The sequence below is a fragment of the Capra hircus genome, chromosome 7 (assembly GCF_001704415.2).
Source record: "Capra hircus breed San Clemente chromosome 7, ASM170441v1, whole genome shotgun sequence".
NCBI classification, from domain to species: Eukaryota; Metazoa; Chordata; class Mammalia; order Artiodactyla; family Bovidae; genus Capra; species Capra hircus.
The window spans coordinates 50,920,106-50,934,514 of record NC_030814.1 but is presented as its reverse complement, the minus strand read 5'-3'; the positions used below and the strand labels follow the sequence as shown (position 1 = coordinate 50,934,514).

At 37.0% G+C, this 14,409-nt stretch overlaps 1 long non-coding RNA gene across 1 annotated transcript; it reads left to right on the top strand.

Moving 5' to 3' along the window:
- LOC102176038 lies at nt 9,808-10,371 on the top strand. Its single transcript, XR_001918400.1, has 2 exons — nt 9,808-9,932; nt 10,177-10,371. It is a non-coding gene; the product is annotated as an uncharacterized LOC102176038 (long non-coding RNA).

Sequence of the window (14,409 nt, the reverse complement as noted above, 5' to 3'; positions counted from 1 at the left end):
CTCCTTGCAGTCCAAGGGACTCTCAAGAGCCTTCTCCAACACCACAGTTCAAAAGCCATCAACTCTTCGGTGCTCAGCTTTCTTTATAGTCCACCTCTCACATCCATACACGACTACTGGAAAAACCATAGCCTTGACTAGACAGACCTTTGTTGGCAAAGTAATGTCTCTGCTTTTTAATATGCTGTCTAGGTTGGTCATAGCTTTTCCTCCAAAGAGTAAATGTCTTAATTTCATGGCTGCAGTCACCATTTGCAGTGATTTTGGAGCCCCCAAAAATAAAGTCTCTCATTGCTTCTGTTGTTTCCACAATGGATATAGCATTGGAAATGAACAAAAACAAAATACAGAGGGGGAAAAAGAAAAAGAAGTACTGAAGAGAGGATTAATGAGTTTGGGGACAACTTCAAGAAGCTTGGGAGACGGGTGATGAGGGAATAAAAATGTGTATTTGAATACATAACTTCTAAATTTGATGACACAAGAAGCTCACAGTTCCAGAGAGCTTAAGACTCCAGGAAGTGTGACAATCCTTAGAATAGTCTGTGAAATCTGTTATCTTAAGGCCTGCATTAAGTCTAACCATTGCTCTCATTTCTCAACATACACCTTAGCTCTTATTTTCTTTTTTCCATATGATTTCTTATTCTTGAAATAATGGCTATCACTTTATGTGTCTCTGATTTTCTAATAACTCTAGGAAGCCTGGTCATGACCACCTCCTCTCTGCCATGCCTTCTTCGCCCTACTCAGTGGAATGTGCTCTCTTCTGAGCTCCCCTCGTATTTGTCTGTGACTTTAGTCATGTTGCTTTCTTCTTGTTTTGGTTGTGAACTTCTATTCAGTTCAGTTCAGCTGCTCATACTCATCTTTAAATTTCTAGGACCAAAGTTCCTGGAACCAGTAGGTGTCACCCAGCAAGTGTCTGAGAAAAGAATGATGAATGTAGCTGTATGACTCTTTGTTGTTACTTTGTTTTCAGCATTTAGTAATACTTGCAATAATTCGTGTTCAATTATTATGTTAGAGTGAAAGAAGCAATTTTTACTAATTAGCATTTGTAAAATCAGAAAGATGTTTATATGCTTCTGTGTGCAAGCCATTGTTCTATGTATGGAGACACTAGAGAGAAAAAAGATCCATGAGCTTATATCCTAGTGTGTGTATTTGTCTATATGACTGTATGTATTTGGTAGTTGGGAAATATACAAGTAAATAATTATGTAAGAAAGATAATTTTAGATGTCAAAAAGCATTATGAACGCAATAAAGCACACTGATCTGAGTTTGGATGGAGATATTTTGAATTGACAGGGAAATCTTCACTGATATTCCTTAAAAAAAGAAAGACACTAGCTATTTAAGGCTCTTGGCCAGGAGTCTTCCATTTGGAGGAAATAATGAGTAATAAGAGCAGGAGCCATAACGTGAAGAGTACTTGGTGTATTTGAGAGAAGCAAGAGAAGTGTGAATTGTATTTATGCCCAATTACTAAAATTCATCTGTGAAATGCTTGTTAAAATAAAAATGTTAAGTAAGAATCATCATGTATGTTTTGCCTAAAAGCAAGGGGTTGAAGAAAATAGCCCCTAATTCACATTCATAGAGAATATCAAGGGTTTTTAATTCAATGACCATTAGGAGTATGCTCTCTTAGTTCAATAAATTCCTCAACCTTAAAATCCCTTACATTAGCATTTTTATTTTCCTAGTAGTTGTGACACCAAGCGTTATTAACATTGTGCACAAATTACACAGGTTACTGCCTGATGGAAGCTTTCTTGTCCCAAGGATCTGCTGGGAGCAAGTTCAAATATGCAAATTGCTAGAAAATTACTTGATCACAACTATTACTGAATGCTGATGAGAGCAAATTCTGGGTGTAATACATATAATTCATTTTTATTCTGCCTAAACAACATTTCAGACCATTGTTCCTGTCTGAAAAAGGCAGGAAATAAGCTTCTTTCGTTTCTGATGTCTCTAATCACTAGGGACATAGATTATATACTCAGGGTGGAGAATCTGGCTGGCTGCCAAATGTGTAGGTACGCAGAAGCATGCATACGGGTCTACTTATAAATACAGCCTGTAGAACATCCACAGTGGTGAACTCTTGTTAATACAGTACCTGCAGACTTGGCAGATTGATTGATCATGAAGTAATCAAGCACCCTTCTGCTTCTGATCAGTGTGGCCTATTTGTTCATCTTGGCAGGTTAGTACTATATATATATATATATACACACATATATATATACACAAAATGGAATTCTGGTCAATGTTAGCAGTCAGATGTGATGTCATTGTTTATGATGATGATGATGGTGATAAGGATGGTTAATAATGGTGACTGCCCATAATACTATTTAGAGGAAACTTACAAAATTAGCAACTTGAACTATCACTATAATACTATGTAAGAGATAGTGTCATCTACTTGCAAAAACAATGTCATAATTCATAGGATGAGATGACCTGTCCTAGATCAAATGCACCTCAAATGCTTAATCTAAAAGTTCCAGTCCAGGAATTCCCTGGAAGGCCAGTGGTTAGGGCTCTCTGCTCTCACTGCCAAGGGCCTGGGTATAATCCCTGGTCAGGGAACTAATATCCCACAAGCCAAGCAGTGAGGTCAAGGGGTAAAAAAGGAAAAAATAGAAGTTCCAGGCCAGTTACAAACTAGCAAATCATAATTAAGAGCATAAGATTATAAATAAGTTTCATTCTTCAATGAAACAGCTTATATTGAAATTATAATAGAAATTCTCACATAAAGTCACCTTCAAGAAATTCTTATCCAAAGAGCTTCAGCTGCTGAAATGTTCCTGAGATGCGTCCACTTTACTGGAAACTGAGGCATTCTTAATTAGCCTCTAGGTAAGCAAAGAAGAGAGGTATAGAGACGAGTGGAAGAGCCCAGGAGTAGGGTTTGCTAGTTGGCCTCTAATCTTCATTGTGCTGCTATCTTTTTCTTTAATATTGAGCAACCTACTCCTTTTCTCTGGCTACTGCTCATCATATGAAAACAGAGTTATGACCCTTATGTGCTCTAAGACTTGTTTCAATAAAAGGTTATGGTCATATATATTGTCTTTAGAATCTAAGACCTGGGCTTGCTTTCTGGCTCTGTCATTTACAAGGTACATGCCCTCAGATGAGTTATTTGCCCCAGGTTTCAATTTCCTTAGATTTAAAACAGAACTATTAGTATGAGTTAATATATATAAGATTTAATACAGTGCTTGAAATATAGAAATCCCTTAGTTCACGGTAGATACTGTTAGTGGAAAAAGGGGTAAATTATATGATTTTTTTCAATGCTCTCCAAATTATTTTGTATTTTATTGCTATATTAGCTCTTTGTTGGCCAATTGTCTTGATTATCCTTTAATCTAATGGTTTCTAGATTTTTGAATGTTCAACTTCTTTCTGGTTAAATATATGCCACTTTGACATATATTCTTGCCTTCCTTTCTTAAGTTAAAGCCTGGTTTTAAGGTAAACATTAAAGAAGTGACTATACATAATTAATAAAAGCCACACAGATCATAAATAGCAACTGTAGAGAAAAGAGCTTTGTACTGGTCATCTGTAACCTGGCCTCTAGTTCAGCTGTGTAGTTTAGAAGCTATGTGTCCTGGAGAAGCTTTCTGCCCTTCTCTGGGCCTTAGTTCTTCATCCTAAATAAGGCAGTTATAATATTAGAAGGTCTCTGAGGATCATTTTAACTCTAAGATTCTGATTCTGGACTCTGCCTGAACTTATCATTGTGACTTATCATTGTTTGTTCTCTCCTTGCAGAGGCTGTGAGCCAAGGAGGCTCCCAGGTATGTATTTCTCACTCTCATGGGCCCTCTACTATCACAACGAGAGGTTGTCTTACAACAAAGGTGATTTTGTGTTGGGAAGTACTGTGACTATTTCATTAAGGTCTTCTGAGTTCATTTGGTTGCTCTGGTGAGAAGGTGGGATGGCATGCATGATATCCTTATTTAGGAAAAAATGTCATTATTAGTGCAGATGCCTTTTCCTTAACAGTAGAAAAGCACTTAAAAATTACTTCCCATTTTCTTTAGATGAGCCAGATGTCACATTTCCAAAGAAACAGTATGTACACAGTTAAAGGCTCTAAAACAATACATTGCTTATAAAAATATAGGATGAATATAATTTATTTTCTAAATAAGGATAATTTTGAGAGTGAAAGTAGTATTTACATAGTTTCAGAGAGAAGACATAAACTGAGACTCTTCAGCCAACTTAAAACATACAGTTACTCTAGATCTGAGTACCTTGTTCACTAAAGTCTTTACGAATGCTTCATAAGACGCTTTCCAGTTTCCTACACGTACATGTTAGATCTTCTAATTGAACCAGGATGTCTAGGGAGGGATGCTGAAGCCTAGGAATCTACATTTTAAGAAGCCCCTAACATTAAAATTGGAGAATCACAGCTCTATATTTTAATAAACACACCTAGGTATAGAGAGAGAGTACTTGCCAGACTCACAGATACTAAATCCTTTGGTATCTCGGTGTGTGTGTTAGTCACTCAGTCGTGTCCCACTCTTTGTGACTCCATGGACTGTGGCCTGCCAGGCTCCTCCATCCATGGGATTCTCCAGGCGAGAATACTGGAGTGTGTTGCCATTTCCTTCTCCATTTCCTTCTCTTCTTTGTGGACATATGGACAGGTAGCTTGGCTGGCAACTAGTAATCACAGAATCTACACTACTGAGAGAGTAATATGTAATAACAGGGTCTATAATCATAATAAAAAAAAAGAAATAATTGTATACCTTAAAATTGTTAAAAATGTAGTCAAGAGTTTCCTTTCTGAAATATGCATTCTGAGAAAGAATATTCAGGTTTATAATCCAGCCTTATTACTCAATAAATGTCAGATTATTGGTAAATTATTTCACCTTTCTGTGCCTCAGTTTATCTATAAAATTCAGCTAATAAAGTACTCAGTTCAGTACTACATGAGCTAATTTATATACAGCCCATAAAACTGTTTAGTGCAGAGTAAATACTAAATAAAAATTAACTATTATTAAATTTTTATTTTAATGATTTAATCCTAATAACTGTCACATTTATCCAATTTTAGCTTTCTAAAGAGTAAATATTTTAAATGAAATATTTATAAAGAGATATAAAGAGAAACTCTAGAATTGAAAAAATTAATTCATTCAACAAACATCCTCCATGCTAATTCCAAAAAATTCTAACTAACATTTTAACTTTATTCACATGACTCTCTTAATTCAAAGTCATAGATAATTTTCAAATGCCAAGAAGATAATATCCAAATTCTTTAGCCTGGCTTTCAAGTCCCTTATCAATCTATTGGCTGTCTCCTTGTTCAGCCTCATTCATTCTCTACCAGCCTGTGACCCAATTCTTCGACCACACTAAATAGCCTATTGTTTCTAGCATACCAAGGCCTCTCTTATGCCTTGATTAAGGCTGTTCTTAAATTCTGAATGACAATTACCAGTCACACCATTGTGAAAAGTGTGCTCAGGCTCTCATTTAGAAGGACCTTCATATCCTCCCTCATGCAGAAATCTCCTAAGAACAAAATCAATTTTGCTCTGTCATCCCCTATGAATGATTTACTAAGATCTCATCTGTATTTTTCCTGGATTTTACTGATATACTAAATTCAACATTTATCATATTATGCTACCCATCACAGATAGCCTTCTCTCTTAGTAAGTAAGCTCCTTAAGGCCAGAGGAAGTGTTTTCTCTCTTGTTCGGATCTTAGGTCTTTAAATGTGGCACAGCTTCAATAAAAATCTCACCTAATAAATGGATAGATGGTTGAATGGATAAATCAATGGATTGATAGCTGAAGAGATGGATTTATGAATGAGTGAAAGATTCAACAAATGTTAGAATGTACAAGATAATATCAGATGTGATATACTGTATTTCTACTTTCTGAAAACAAGCCATCTACAAGAATTTTGAGGTAAGGTTTTATAATCTATACATCTTACCTAAAAATTTAGTTGAAGATGGAGGTCTAAATTAACTTTTGCATTTTTTTATGTTTAAAAAATATTTTCATTTTGAAAAGTAGCCCAAAGAAATATTATATACTATGTATCTTTCATTCAGCTCATGTTACATAACTTCAGTACAGTCATCAAAATCAGGAAATGAACATTGATACAGAACTGTTACCTAATTTGTTAACCTGAAATCCTGTTCAAATTTCACTAGCTGTTCCAGAAATATTATCTCATTCTCTTATTGTAGGATCTAATCTGAGACCACATATAGTTTTTTGTCTGCTCAGTCTCTCTTCAACTCTTTCTAAGCAACAGCTACTTTCTTGAAGCAAAATTCAGTTGTAAGATTTTAATTAGAAATTGGATAAGACTACTTTGGAATTTCAAGTTACTGGCACAAAGTAGATATTCAATATTTGTCGAGTAAAAAGTAAAGAAATAAAATTGATTTCTTCATGGGACCATACAAAAGGGAATTATAAAGGAAGCATTCTGAAGGAGGTCAGCCCTGGGATTGCTTTGGAGGGAATGATGCTGAAGCCGAAACTCCAGTACTTTGGCCACTTCATGCAAAGAGCTGACTCTTTGGAAAAGACTCTGATGCTGGGAGGGATTGGGGGCAGGAGGAGAAGGGGACAACAGAGGATGAGATGGCTAGATGGCATCACCAACTCGATGGATGTGAGTTTGAGTGAACTCTGGGAGTTGGTGACGGACAGGGAGGCCTAGCGTGCTGCGATTCATGGGGTCGCAAAGAGTCGGCCCGAGTGACTGAACTGAACTGAAGCAAAAAAAAAGGGAAAAAATTAAATATGAAAATTAAATCATGCTGAACAAGATAAAATACAGAAGAGAATGCACTATCTTTAGAAATTAACTTCTGGTAGAGCATATCCCCTCTTTCACACCAAAATAAACTTTCTGGGGCTTCCCAGGTGGCTCAGTGGTAAAGAATCTGCCTGCCAATGCAGGAGACATGAGTTTGCTCCCTAGGTCAGGAAGATCCCTTGGAAGAGGAAATCACAACACATTCCAGTATTCTTGCCTAGAAAATCCCATGGCAAGAGGGGCCTAGAGGGCTACAGTCCATGGGGTCACAAAGAGTTGGACACGAGCGAGCCACTGAGCATACACACATGTACACTTTTCAAATCAGAAATTGTTTTTGCAAAAGACAATGTCTGAAAAAGACAAATTTGGTCTTGCTTAAACTGTACTATATGAAATAGATTTTTTAAATGTCTTACCAATTCACAGACTAAATATTTCACTTAAATCTTTAATCTACTGTGCTTTAATACAACCTAGAAGTTGATTCTTAATGTCTTCTATTCCATGTGGTGACTGCAGAAACCATAAAAGTAACAAGTCAGATCCTTAATCCAAGACAATTAGAAAGTCATGCTATTAGAGTTGATAAGACTCTTAACTTTGATTCTTCTGATGTTTAGGGCAAGAAAACTAACAGTTACATTTTGTTCTCTTTACCATATGACAAAAATTATATTCTGAGAGGCAGGTGGAGTTACATATTTTCATGTTGAACTTTTAAGTCTAGAAATATATTTTAAAGATTACTGAGATTAATAACTTTATAAAACACATTACTGTCATGATGTTTTTAATGTGAACTAATTTGCAATCAGATATATAACTATGAACTTAGATTCTTAGAAAAATGGGTTCATGATAGATAAAGAAACAAACTGGAAAATCACAATGTAATGGTATGAAAGTGAAGTCAAAGTGAAATTTGCTCAGTCGTGTCTGACTCTTTGCGACCCCATGGACTATACAGTCCATGGAATTTTCCAGGCCAGAATACTCGAGTGGGTAGCCTTTCCCTTCTCCAGGGGACCTTCCCAACCCAGGGATCAAACCCAGGGTTCCTGCTTTGCAGGAGGATTCTTTACCAGCTGAGCCACAAATGTAATGGTACATCTAGGTTCTAATTCTGTCCCCATGTCATGTGAAATGTTGGAAGAATGTCTTCCAAAAGGAAGTGAGCCTTAATGTCCCCACCTGTAAAATTAGAGCATAGGAAATATTGCTTTTCAAAGAAATGCCCTTTGGCTAAACTGAAAGCAAAATCTCAACAGGTAAAAGTAGCACCAGATAAACACTGACTTTCTTTGCTTGAAGTAAGGGTAATGAAAGCAGAATAAAAAAGATGGCTACTAAAGTCTGTCCTTTATTCCCATGGGGAAAATCTGTGAGCAGATTTTCTTTCATTCTACCTATGAAATTGTGTAATTATATAAAAACACTTTCACACTATTAAACAAAGTTCCATAAGTTTCCTATTATGGTCAAGGCCTACAGGAAACAGAAACATGAAAAAAAAATAATTGCTGAAGTTTTACTTGATAAATGCATCAAAAGTCTTTAAAAAGGCAAATTAAAAACAGAGGGTCTTTTTACTTCTAGAAATGGAGCCTAAGGAAAGAATTGAAAATGCATTTATACAGATATTCCTAGCAATACAGATTGCATTAGCAAACAATATGGAAACAAACAAACAAAAAAAGGAAAAAACATGGAAGCAAACCAAATGTTTCCAAATAGGGAACTGAATGATAATTAATACAATATATGGGCTTCCCTGGTGGCTCAGATGGTAAAGCGTCTGCCTGCAATGCGGGAGACTCGGGTTCAATCCCTGGGTTGGGAAGATCCCCTGGAGAAGGAAACGACAACCCACTCCAGTACTCTTGCCTGGAAAATTCCACGGACTGAGGAGCCTGGTAGGCTACAGTCCATGGGGTCACAAAGAATCGGACACGACTGAGTGACTTCACTTAATACAACATATAGTAACATTCAAAATGGTAATATAGAATGTATATCGATGCAGAAAGATACTGAAAGAATACTTCAAGTTAAAATCATTTTATAAAATGCTATCAATGGTAATGAGACTTGAGAAAAATATATAAACAGAGAAGATGTCAGCAAAGGTACTATCAATAGTGCAAATTTCTGGATATTGTTTTATACATGATTTAAATCTATCCCTTTTGTGCTGCTCTGTATTTTTAACGGTTCTATTATAACATGCACTGTTTGTATGATAGGTAGTTACAGAGATAGCTAATGAAGCAATCAATTATAGAACTATGATTATATGCACATATATTTTATTATGCCTTACTACTAGGAGTTTGCATTGAACCCGGGTCTCCTGCATTGCAGGCAGATTCTTTACTGTCTGAGCCACCATAGAAGTCCACAGTAAAACAAAAATAAGTAAACAAAATCAAATATAAATAAAAATATTAATAATGTGTGTACTTCTGAAGGTTGAAGTCAGATAAACTTGTAGGCATTTGGAAACAGAAGCAATCTTTTTTTGCCTGAGGATTTTCAGGAAAATTTCAGAGTATGAGATGTTATTTGAGAGGTGTTATTTCATATCATTAAAGAATGACATAAAAGAGAAAATTTATTCTAGGCGGAAAGAGTAGTATAGTGCTGGAAAATAAAAAAGCAAAATGTTTTCAAAGGTTATTAAAGGCCAATTTGGCTGGATTAGCGGGTTTCTGTATGGTCAGAATGATATAATGGCTAAGAATATATGGTCTAAAGTTAAACTGTCCTTGTTTGAATCCTGGTTTTACAAGGATTCAATAATAAGAATGATAATAATGATAAGAGTTTAGTAATAATAGCTTTTTAAATGGATTTATAAGCATAAATAGAATATTTTTGTTATCACTTGAGAGAGGTAATGATGTCAATGCCATTATTCATGAAATTAAAAAAGAACTTTTTAATCACAGGCTTTTTGCAGCAATTATGAGAAAACAGCTACAAATGGAAAACCCTGTCCCAAGATTCACAAACCAGTGTGTGGCACTGATGGACAAACTTACCACAACCTCTGTGAATTCTGCAAAGTAGCTAAGTAAGCACCTGAAAGCTGTCTTTGAAATAGCATCTTTGGTTTAGGTCAATGGGGTATAAGTCAGGGAAGTCATTTATTAAGCCTTTTACTATGCTAAGTATTTTACAGATAGTTCTTACTTAAAATAAGGCAGTATTATTAGCCTCAGACCTAGAAAGCTTAAGTATCATTTCCCAACTTATTTATACTGGGCCTAACCCACATCTACTGCATTTCACTGTGAGCAGTATCTCTATTCTTTCAGGGAAAGAAACTGGAAGCTCAACTTCAAACATGAAGGAAAATATTGATTTGCCTCATGCTGCAATGCTGGAAGTGCCTACAATTCACCTTTTGCATCAGAAGAGTCTCTGTTTATCCAGTCTCCATTGCTATGTATTTCCCACCAGTTATTTTGCATAAAGAAAGCACTTTCAATAAAGTTATCTTGGCAGACTGACTACATTGATGTTCTTTTCAGCTAACAATGGAGCCACCTTTATTTGATTTAGACTAACTGCCAGACTGCCTTAGTACAAAATGATACAATTTGAAAACAAACCACAGGACATAAATTATTATCACACTTTTCAAATCCAGAATTCTCCAACCAGTACTCTGAATCTCAGTTCTTCAGAATTTATGCAGATGAAGTCAAGGACAAGAAAGCTCAATCCAAGAAAATATACATCATCTGATACAAATTAGCATTCTTTAGTATATGATATATTTGTGAAGTGTTTTTCCTTAGGGACATATTGAGTTAGTTTTAGAGCTTCTCAACTTGTACCCTGAGACAAGAAATAAGTAACACGTGAGACAAAATGTTGGTCACGTCAGTCATTTGGGGCAGCTGAATAGGTTCTGCAACAACTGAAGCCTTTAGGCTACTTGTCTCTGGCTTTATCAGTTTATTACATAAAATAATTTTCCATGCATGATAAATTGTGAAAAAGCTTTAAAGTATAGGTTTACTGGCATGTAGTATGTCCTCAGAAATCTAAAGATGGGTAGACAAGATTGTATCTTCAAACTGTTTGGAGGGAAAATTTTACAGCAACCAACAAACATATGGCTCAAACCATAAAAAATTCGCATGCAATGCAGCAAACCCAGGTTTGATCCCTGAGATGGGAAGTTCCCCTGGAGAAGGGAATGGCTACCCACTCCAGTATTCTTGCCTGGAGAATTCCATGGACAGAGGAGCCTGGCAGACTACAGTCTAGGGAGTTGCAGAGTTGGACACGACTGAGCAACTAACATTTTCCCTTTCACTTTCAAAGTATAGTTTGGTACACTCTTATTTTATAAATTCCCTGTGCATGAATTATTTCATTCACTAATCACAAATAATTATTCAATGCTTATGATAGATACCAGGAGCTCCTGGTAGCTCAGACAGTAAACAGTCAGCCTGCATTGAAGGAGACCCAGGTTTGATCCCTGGGCTGGGAAGATTCCCTGGAGAAGGAAATGGCAACCCACTCTAGTATTCTTGTCTGGAGAATCCCATGGACAGAAGAGCCTGGCAGGCTACAGTCCATGGGGTCACAAAGACTCAAACACGACTGACCGACTTCACTTTATGCTAGATACCATTCCCAGGACAGGGCAAACAAGACAAGATCCTTGAGGGCATAAGAATAAATATTTTACAAATATTTTTCAGTTGTTAATCAATTTATAAAGAAAGCAGAGTTGAGACATATGACAGAGAAAATGGGGTACATTTTGGAGAGAATCCTGAAGGCTGAAAAGCATTTCAGTTCAGTTCAGTCGCTCAGTCATATCCGACTCTTTGCGACCCCATGAATTGCAACACGCCAGGCCTCCTTGTCCATCACCAACTCCCGGAGTTGACTCAGACTCACGTCCATCAAGTCCGTGATGCCATCCAGCCATCTCATCCTCAGTCGTCCCCTTCTCCTCCTGCCCCTAATCCCTCCCAGCATCAGAGTCTTTTCCAATGAGTCAACTCTTCGCATGAGGTGGCCAAAGTACTGGAGTTTCAGCTTTAGCATCATTCCTTCCAAAGAACACCCAGGACTGATCTCCTTTAGAATGGGCACATGCAAATTTAGAGGAAGGATGTTCTAAGCAAAGAGAACAACAAACATAAAAACAACAAAATACCAAAGAGAAAACCTTGAAATGTAAATAAGGTTGCCATGGTCAAGGGTGAGAGAAGTCAGTTCTGTGCCTTGGCAGCCAAGGCACAGCATTGGGGTTACTTCGACAGATATGCCAAAAATCTTCACTAGGGCTGCTGCTGCTAAGTCACTTCAGTCGTGGCCAACTCTGTGCGACCCCATAGATGGCGAAAACAGCTATTTAATGACACTGTGCTTGAGTTTCCTCAACATATAGTTAAGGGTATGACCAAATACTGTTTGAAGAAGTTAATGAGATAATGTACATAGAACTTCTCATACATGGTACCTATTTTGGTTATCATGGGGTCTTGATTCAATGTGAAAAAGTAATCACTATCTTGCCAACAGTATTATAACAATTATCTCTCTTTGCATAACAGATCATCTCCAACTTATTGGCTTAAAACAAAAATAGTAAGTTATAGTATTGCCCACAATTCTGCAATCTGCGGACTTCCCTGGTGGCTCAGATGGTAAAGCGTCCACCTACAATGCGGGAGGCCTGGGTTTGATCCCTGGGTTGGGAAGATCCCCTGGAGAAGGAACTAGCAACCCACTCCAGTACTCTTGCCTGGAAAACCCCATGGACGGAGGAGCCTAGTAGGCTGCAGTCCATGGGGTCGCAGAGTCAAACACGACTGAGCAACTTCACTTTCTGCAATCTGTGCAGGCTCAGCGGAAATGGTCTGCCTCTGCTCCACATGGTGCTGGCTGTGTGGCTCCCTTGGGATCCACAAAGAATTCAGCCACATTTCTGATGTTTCAGGAGCGGTGCTAGAGAGGTTTTTCTTTGTCTCCCTGTCTCTGTGTCTCTGTAGTTTCTCACTCAACTCTGCCAGGCTCTTAAGGCTTAGACCTAAAAATGACATGTCATATTCACTACATTCTATTGGTCAAAGGAAGTCACTGGCCCAGCTCAGATTCAAAAGGAGTGGGATAGATTCTTCTGTAGGAGGGGAGTAACTTGCATGAAGAGGATTTGTTAATGCTGATCTTAATAAACAACATTCTGAAAATACACTCTTTCCTTTAAAATATATTTGTAAGACTAATTATCAGTGGACATCATACAGAGGATGACTAGAAATATAGTTTAAGAAACAAGTAACAGAAAACTTGGACTCAAATGGTTAAATAAATCTGATGATCAACATAGGTCCAAACTATGTAATTTATTTACTCTTAAGTATGAAGATAAGGTTTAAAAAAGAAGTCATTGTATTTATGGTGGTGAAGAGGAAGTTAATTTGGGTGTGAGAAACAGATTATGCTTCAGATTTTATCCCTAGAATTTGCACCCTTGCACATTAATGAGAGTCTGGGCAACAAGTCAGTAAACACCTTAATTATAACAAATTTAGTTAATGATTATCATAATTATGTTCTTCCTTATATTTTATTGTTCTCCAGTCACATCATGTGTATTCAACTTAAGATGGAAACGGTCATGTTTCTAATCTCAAATATTCACCTAACTATACAAACAATAACCAACATTAATGTGTGTCAGATATCTGCATCATCTCAAACAATGATGAAATTGAATATATTTGAATTTCAGTTTACATGAAGACATTATGTGTTAAATAAAGAAACTGACAACCAAAGCAGAGAAGAAGATGCCCAAGATTCTATCTCAAGCATCAGCCACTCTCCAGGACTTAAGTGTTCTGAAACTAATGCCTCCAATGGGGTAAAGACTGGATGAAATGATCAAATAAACTGAGAAATGGTGAAGAGCCATCGGTAGAGATTACCTAAGTGCTTTATTTTGGGCTTCTTTCTTAATATTGTGAAGTATTTAATGAAACTTGGTAACCAACTGGCAAGTCTCCCCCTGACAATTTTGGCAAAGTGACATGGAATTTAAGACGTACTATGTTTTCTACTCCAAAAACCAAACCAAAAAATCAGTTTGCCTTCTGGATTCAGTTTAACTTATTTGCATCTATATATGAATAACCTATGGAGAAGGGAATGGCAACCCACCCCAGTATTCTTGCCTGGATGATCCCATGAACAGAGGAGCCTAGTGGGCTACGATCCATGGGATCACAGAGTCGGACACAACTGAGCAACTAACACAACAATATGCATAGCCTAATGAGTGCCATGTAACTCCTGTCTTCTGTCCTCACTGTGTTCAATCTTTACATATCTCCTTGGATTCAAAGAACTATACGTGACACATGTTAGTCCCCACCGTTCCAGAAAGGATTAAAAGGAAACACATTGGCCATTCACCAGGAGAAACTAATAGAGAGTTCAAAGTCTCCTTCCCTTTCACTGCATGACAAATGGTCAGTTGAGATTAAATCAAGTAATTGGACAGCGAGTGCTCTAAC